The 7513-nt window shown below is 35.2% G+C and overlaps 1 pseudogene; it reads left to right on the forward strand.

Moving 5' to 3' along the window:
* Nucleotides 1-437: 437 nt before the first annotated feature.
* Nucleotides 438-1430, forward strand: LOC130032593 (rab proteins geranylgeranyltransferase component A 2-like; annotated as a pseudogene).
* Nucleotides 1431-7513: the final 6083 nt, after the last annotated feature.

The raw sequence follows: 7513 nt of genomic DNA on the forward strand, positions 1-7513 counted from the left end.
ACATTTTCAGGAAAGAAAAGATGAAAACAAATCTAGAGTAGAAGACAACATTTATCAATCAAAGAAACTAGTATTATATACTATCAACTAATCAAAGAAAGGAGGTTGCTTAATATTGATTTGGTATCAAAGTTTCTATATTCTAAAGGATTGCTAATTGATCTCTTAGTCAAATCAAATGTTGGTGGTAATGTAAAATTTAAAATGTCATTAGAATTTAGTATTTTATGAAGAATATGTAGAACAGGTGCCTTGTCCCAGCAGTATTTATTTATTTATTTATTTACTTATTTAACCACATACCCAACAAAGCTCAGGGCTTACTCCTCGTCCTGCACTGAATGTTTACTCTGGGCAGTCCTGAGGGGATCATATGTGATATCAGGGATCAAACCCATTTAGGCTGCATGCAAGGAAAGCACCCTACCTGCTGTACTCTCTCTAACCTCAGCAGATGTTTTAATAGCAGAGAACTCTTGATGGCTTAAAAATGCTAATGAAATTTCTTACATTTTGTTCAGACTATAAAAAGCACCCTGATGAATACCAAACTTTTATGCAGTGTTCATTTTGATATTACTTAAAAACTAAGAAATTAAACCCCAAACATCCAATATTTTATACCACACTATTTGCAATTACTTCATAATCATCTTTCACTGCAATGTCTTAAAGCAACAAAACACTATCTCTAGTGTCTTGGATGTTTTGACAACACTCCCTTTTTGTTTCTTTTGTATGGCTAAGGAGAAATTCTCCTGTGCTTTCTAAAGGGTGTGTACATTTTTTTAATGAAATCTCTTCTCTTCATCAAGAGCATAATGCCTTGTGGTCGGCAAAGATTCTCAAAGAGATCAATTTGTTTGGTCAAAGAAGAAATACTAAACATTTTATTATGGAGGATAGTCATTTTCTGAGGAAACATGCTCATATATGTAGTATAATCAGATTTCTAATGCAGTGCTCATCATAGATGCCCTTTCTAAATATAGATTGGAAGTAGTAGATATCCATTTTGGTAGTCCCCTCAATGGAACCAGCAATATGTGCTGTTCATGTCACTGAACTCTCTTCTTCAACAATAACATGCATGGTAGATATCTATTTGGTGCATTAGAATTGCTCATCTTCAAAAACAGCAAAATAAGATAGAGATGAAGAAATTATTTACCCTATATCTGATGGATTAGACAAAAATTATAAAGCCAAGAGTCTTATGAACTCTTTAACATAATATGAAGCTTATATAATGGGTTACCTTTAAATGTTTATGCCCATTTTGGGCCTGACTGTGGACTGGGGAGTGAATATGCAACAAAGAAGCTGAAAAGCTTTTAAAGAAGATATTTCTTGGTGGAGAATTCTGCCGCTCCCCCACACCTCGACATTCAGAAAACAAGTCTTTGGTCTTTGATGGAGATAATAAGTAAACACAATCTTCTTTTTATTCCTTTTGAATTTTTTTCTTTTTTTCTTCTTTATTGAATCACCATGAGATACAGTTACAAAGCTTTTATGGTCCTGTTTCAGTCATACAATGTTCTAACACCATTCCTCCACCAGTATACATTTCCTGCAATCAATATCTTCTTATCCCTTGTGTCATCTGTTCACCACTCCCCAACTATGGCAGACACATTTTTCCTTTGTTTGAGGTTTTGTTTCTCTGTGTGTGTGTGTCTCTCTCTGTCTGTCTGTCTGTCTTTCTCTCTCCCTTTCTCCATTATGGTGTGCAATGCTCTTCACCTTCCCTAACCCTGAAATCCTGCCCACACACACAAAGTGAAAACTGGACTCTCAGTGTTTCAACCATAGGCTTCCTATACCACCTATAACGCAATTATGGCCAGACCAGAATCTTCTGTGGGAAGCCCAAACCTAGGAAGACCACAGAGTACTGTTTTTATTTTTTATATTTTGACCTTTATCTGGAATCAGAATAGTGTCATTTGAAGGAGAGTTTTCTAAAAAAATATCAAAACTTATTATATGATATATACCTGACCAATAGTATCTTATTCTTTTTGAGATATAGTCATTATCTTTTTTTAACCTATCAGGAACTGAGTAGTTACTGAAATTTTTGTTTTTATTTGGGTTCCATGATCATAATTTTAAATCTGAAAGGTCTTGTTAACATTTGTGTTAAAGGACGATATTGAATTAAACAACATAAATCCTGCTGAGTTTTAAATCTGTTATATATAATTTACATAGAATTTACTGCATGCCTAAATGTGTAATTTAAACTTTACTAAACTTGATACTGGATTCACTGTTCAGTACAGTTTAATTTTAATTTATACAGCAAAATTAAAAACTCTGTGAAATTATATTTACTCCATGTTTCATCATAAGAAGTTACTATTCTTCCTAATTAATAAAATGAAGTATGAGTTATAGTTATAGGAAATGCCTCATAGCCCAATATTAGTACAAAATATCTCTGAAAAAGAACCTAAATCTATATAACAAATAAATAAAAATATTTTCTTCATTATTCAAGTGTGTTTATTTCTACCCTGAATGGTTTTGTTAAATTTTCAGGTTTTGTATTATTGCTGTCTTTTGAATATGTATCCACTAAACTAATAGCAGATATAAGCATAATTAGGGATTCCTTCATTTACTAATAAATTATTACCGGAAAACATTGCTCATAAAGTAAATTTCTGTGAAACACGCTATATTCTATTAGTATTTATAATAAATGTAAGGAATGTTTTTCTGATTTTGTTTGCTATTCCTGCCTCTAGGTGCTTATGGCACTAGAGGGATACTCCGGTACACCAGAACATCTGACACCTGCCTGAAACCTTGGTTCAATTCAGATGCCTTGCTTTTTCCACCTCACTTTAGTCTCAAATGTTTGTCTCATGCAGGCAACTTCTTTTCCCCTACTGCTGCTGTCTATATTTGATGACACATCTAAAATCAGGCTGTGGGAATATGAGTAGCAGCTGGTCATATCCTGCAGTTTCTATGGCAAGGTAAAGATAACTGGAATTATCCTTTTGCATATGCTCCTTTTAAGTATCTGTTGGAAAATTCCTATGTGAGGCTCCTGGAAAAATATATTGAATTTATTTCCTGCTTTTTTTATGGAGAATTTCTCGTTGGTGAATCCCCATGTAATAGGGTACACCTGCACTCTTTAATCAAGAAGCATGGAAGTTGCATAGCAAAATTAACAGTTGAATTTTTGTGTTAACACAGACACTGTATTTTTAAATTTACTCAATAAATCTGCAGAGGTATTTCTAAATCCTTTTTGTATGTTTGTGTGCATTATTTTCCAGCTAAGAAATTTTCACAGTACTTTGATTGCTTTACATCTGATTTAGAATTTAGGAAGCATCAAATCAGCATTCAGAAAGACACTGCTATCGAACTCTTTGTCTTTTGAAAACGATAGATAATTTTAAGTTCTGATTATTTTTTTGTTCTTTCAGGCACACCCAGTCATGCTCAGGGTTTACCCACTGCTCTCCACTCGGGAATCAATCCTGGCGTTGCTCAGGGGACCATATGGGACACCGGGATCTAACCTGGGGCAGACACGTGTAAGGTAAACACCCTACCCGCCCTACTATCGCTTCGGCCCCAAAGGTCTAATAAATTTGTACTCATTATTTTTCAGCTAAGAAATTATCACAACACTTTTCTTAACACATGATTGGAATTTAAGCAGCATCAAATCAGCATTCAGTAAGACACTGTTATTGAAAGCTTTGTCTTTTAGCTCAGACATGCAATTTAAGTCCTGATCATTTTGTACCCATTAATTATCCTATGCCTTTTTTCCAAGGATATGGATGTTAGTGAGCTTCAGTGCCCTAAGTGAATTTTATGTTAGGTGATTACACTGTATACACTGCAGTTTCAATTGGGAAACAAGTTCTTTACTTCCTGTCTCTAATTGATGGCCAGCTGTTAAATAGCTTCCAAGTTGTCCCCAGAGATAGTTATACATCTGAAATGATTTTTTATAGGACACTTTTAGAACGTTCAAGATGAAAGGAGATATGTAAATTGTATTGTTATCGCTTCTTATTATCAATGACAACTCTCCTCACAGCATCATTGCATTAGTAATTTGGAGGAAAATGGCAAAGCTATAAGATGTATCTTAAGATTTTTATGAGAAAAAATAATTTTGGAATGAATATATGTGTTCATTTCAAATTTGTATGTTGAATTCCTAAATCCCAATGTGGTGAGACCTTTTAAAGAAAACATTGTGTGGTTGGAACCATTACAAATTGGTCTCATGTCATCATAGAACAAATCTTAGAGATAGAACAAAGGTTAAATGCATCATTTTACATGAAGTCAAAGTCAAGACTGAACTGTTATCCTAAAGGCTGTGTCCAAACTGAGAGAAAGAGAGTGATAGAAAGAGAGTTGCAGTGGGGGGAGAAAGTGCCTGCCATAGAGGCAAGAAGTTGTGATGGAAGGAAACTGGAAACACTGGTGTGGGAAATGTACACTGGTGAAGGGATAGGTCTTGGAACATTGTATTACTGAAAACCAATCCTGACATCTTTGTAACTGTGTCTGGGTGTGATTCAATTTCAGAAAAATAAAGGATAGACATGATACCATTTTGGTAACAATATTGTGAACCACAGTGCCTACAAGGACAAAGGGTATAGAGAGAGGTGCCTCAGGGAGTGGGGGTGGAGGGAGGAGTGAATACCATAAAGGCAGACTTGGAGTGGGAACTAGGGACATTGGTGGGAGGAAATGTACACTTGTGAAGAGATGAATGTTAGAACATAGTATGACTGAAGCCCAATCATGAACAACTTTGTTATTGTTTATCCCATGGAGATTCAATTAAAAACATTTTAAAAAGAGAAAGCTGGTCAAATTTATTTTGACCAACTTTCAATTTCAAATCTCTGTTCTGAATCTAGAACTGAGACAGCACTGTGGAATGGGTTTTATTTTTATTTTTCTTAACTGAAGTTTGAATTTTATTCAGATTTGTTTAGTTTCATTGCCCTTTTTCTGTTATAGAATCCCATCTAGGCTATCACTTTTTTTAATTAGTGAGACACCATGAGGTACAGTTGTAAATTTACAAATTTTGTGCTTGGGTTTCAATTATACAATGATCAAATACTCATCCCTCCACCAGTGCCCATTTCCCACCACCACGGATCCAAGTATCCCTCCCACCTTCCATCCCCCCATTCCACCCTGCCTCTGTGACAGGGCATTCCCCTCTGTTCTCACTCTCCTTTTGGGTGTTTTGGTTTGCAAAAGAGGCATTGAGTGGCAATCATGTTGGAATGGGTTTTAAATAGACATAATTTCCATCCATGATAAATTCTTTTAATATAAAAATTATTAGTAAACCTATCTGGCATCTCTTAGTAATCCTCTGTAAACATACTTTCCCCTCATAAAAGTGGATTCCCTGCATGAGATTAGTACAGTCATCCTCTTTTTGGAAAGATACACTTTTTTACTCATTTTGTAGCTATTACTCCTCGAAAATATTAATGATACAATAGCACTGTGGTACTGTCCTCCCATCATTCATTGATTTTGGGCACCAGTAACATCTCCATTGTGAGACTTTTTGTTACTGTTTTTGGCATATTGAATATGGCACGGGGAGATTTCCAGGCTCTGCCTTGCGGGTGGGTACTCTTGGTAGCTTGTTGGGCTCTCTGAGAGGGATGGAGGAATAGAACCCTGGTCTGCCATGTGCAAAGCAAACACCCTACCCGCTATGCTATTGCTTCAGCTGTCAATGTGCTAATACTATAATAATTGTAACTGATCATTTGGTGTTGCACTGTGCTTATGGCACTGAAATGTATAATGACCCTGTGAGGTCAATTCATTATTGTCTTTATTCTAGGTGAAAATACTGAAACACAGTGAGGTGAAATGACTTGCCAAAATCACAGTTAGAAAATACCTAAGTCAGAACTCACACCCAAGTTTTCAGACTCTAATTTCTTCAATATATTTGGGATGGGCTGGAGCAATAGCACAGCAGGTAAGGCGTTTACCTTGCACGCGATTGACCAGAGTTTGATTCCTCGCCCCTCTCGGAGAGCCCAGCAAGCTACTGAGAGTATCTCGCCCGCAAGGCAAAGTCTGGCAAGCTCCCCGTGATGTATTCTATATGCCAAAAACAGTAACAGCAAGTCTCATAATTTGTTGTGAGACATTACTGGTGCCCTCTAGAGAAAATAGATGAACAATGGGAGGACAGTGACAGTGACACTGACATTGGGATTGCAAGAATAAAACCCAGGAAGAGGGGCTTAAATGAAAGAAATCCTAAGGGATTCCATTACCAGGGTTTTCATGGTCACTTTCTATATTACAAAATATGTATGATATACCTAATTTAGGATCTAAATATCAGGATCAGATAGGCTTAACAAATCTTTTAATATTTTAATAATAATACTTAAAACATTATTGTATGGATACATGACCATTAAATATTATATTAGCCACAGTATAGAGTCACATCAAGGCTTCTATTGCTGTATTTCAACCCTATTGTTAGCAAATATATTGCATGTGACTTGTAGTTTGAGATATACATATAGTTCTATATAATCATTTGTATTATGATGTTGAGAAGATAGTCTGTATAGTTCATGGTCTACAGTTTCATAGATCACAAATGTGACATTAGTTTATGTCACATTTAGAGTTTCAACTAGCTTTGAAAGTGAAATTATATGCTACTATTAGAACACTGCTTTCTTAGATATTAGAAATATCCAGCTCTATTTGCTTTGTAATTTTTTTACTTTCATGTAAATGATATTTCTTAATTTTTAAGTCTCTTGTTCCCAGAAACATTTTTATTACTTATGAAGTAATAAAAGGTCAAGTCTAGGCCTTTTCAACTTTCATGAAAAAACAATCATAAAAATTAGCAAGTTCCAGTCCTCCAAATTAGTGAAAAGGATTTAAAAAAAGGAATTTGTTTAAGGATAACTTTAAAAAAAAAAACAACAAAAACTAAAGGAAGCATCTCTTTGTGGAAGTGTTTAGTTATAACGCTTCCTACCTGAGCAAGAAACAAATGATACAGTGCTGATTAATCCAACATTATGCTTTCTTCAGTAATACATTGAAAAATTATATGAGGGTAAATTCACCCTTAGGTTTATATAGATTTAAAAGGGCAGCTATTAGCCAGTATGTGGCATGCCCTTATTGACCTTAATGTGCAAAGGATGCACAGAAGGAAAAAGTGAATTTCATAACTGTTCACTTACTTTCATTACATTTCATCCTGTGGTGTTGGATACTGTATAGCAGTCTAAAGAACATCTATTAGTCCCTCTATGAGAGTAGTTTCTGTGTCACTTTACTGCCCCATGATGCCCCATGGCCATCTCTTAAGGAAAATGTAGAGTCTTAGGAGATAAGACTGATTGTAGAAATCATTGGTCTTGAGGAAACAGTTTTGCATTTGTGAAGTAAACACATACTATATATGGGAGCTCAGTTTTGAGTTTACTGAGTA

The sequence above is a fragment of the Sorex fumeus genome, unplaced genomic scaffold (genome assembly GCF_029834395.1).
Source record: "Sorex fumeus unplaced genomic scaffold, SorFum_2.1 ptg000050l, whole genome shotgun sequence".
In the NCBI taxonomy this organism is placed as follows: Eukaryota; Metazoa; Chordata; class Mammalia; order Eulipotyphla; family Soricidae; genus Sorex; species Sorex fumeus.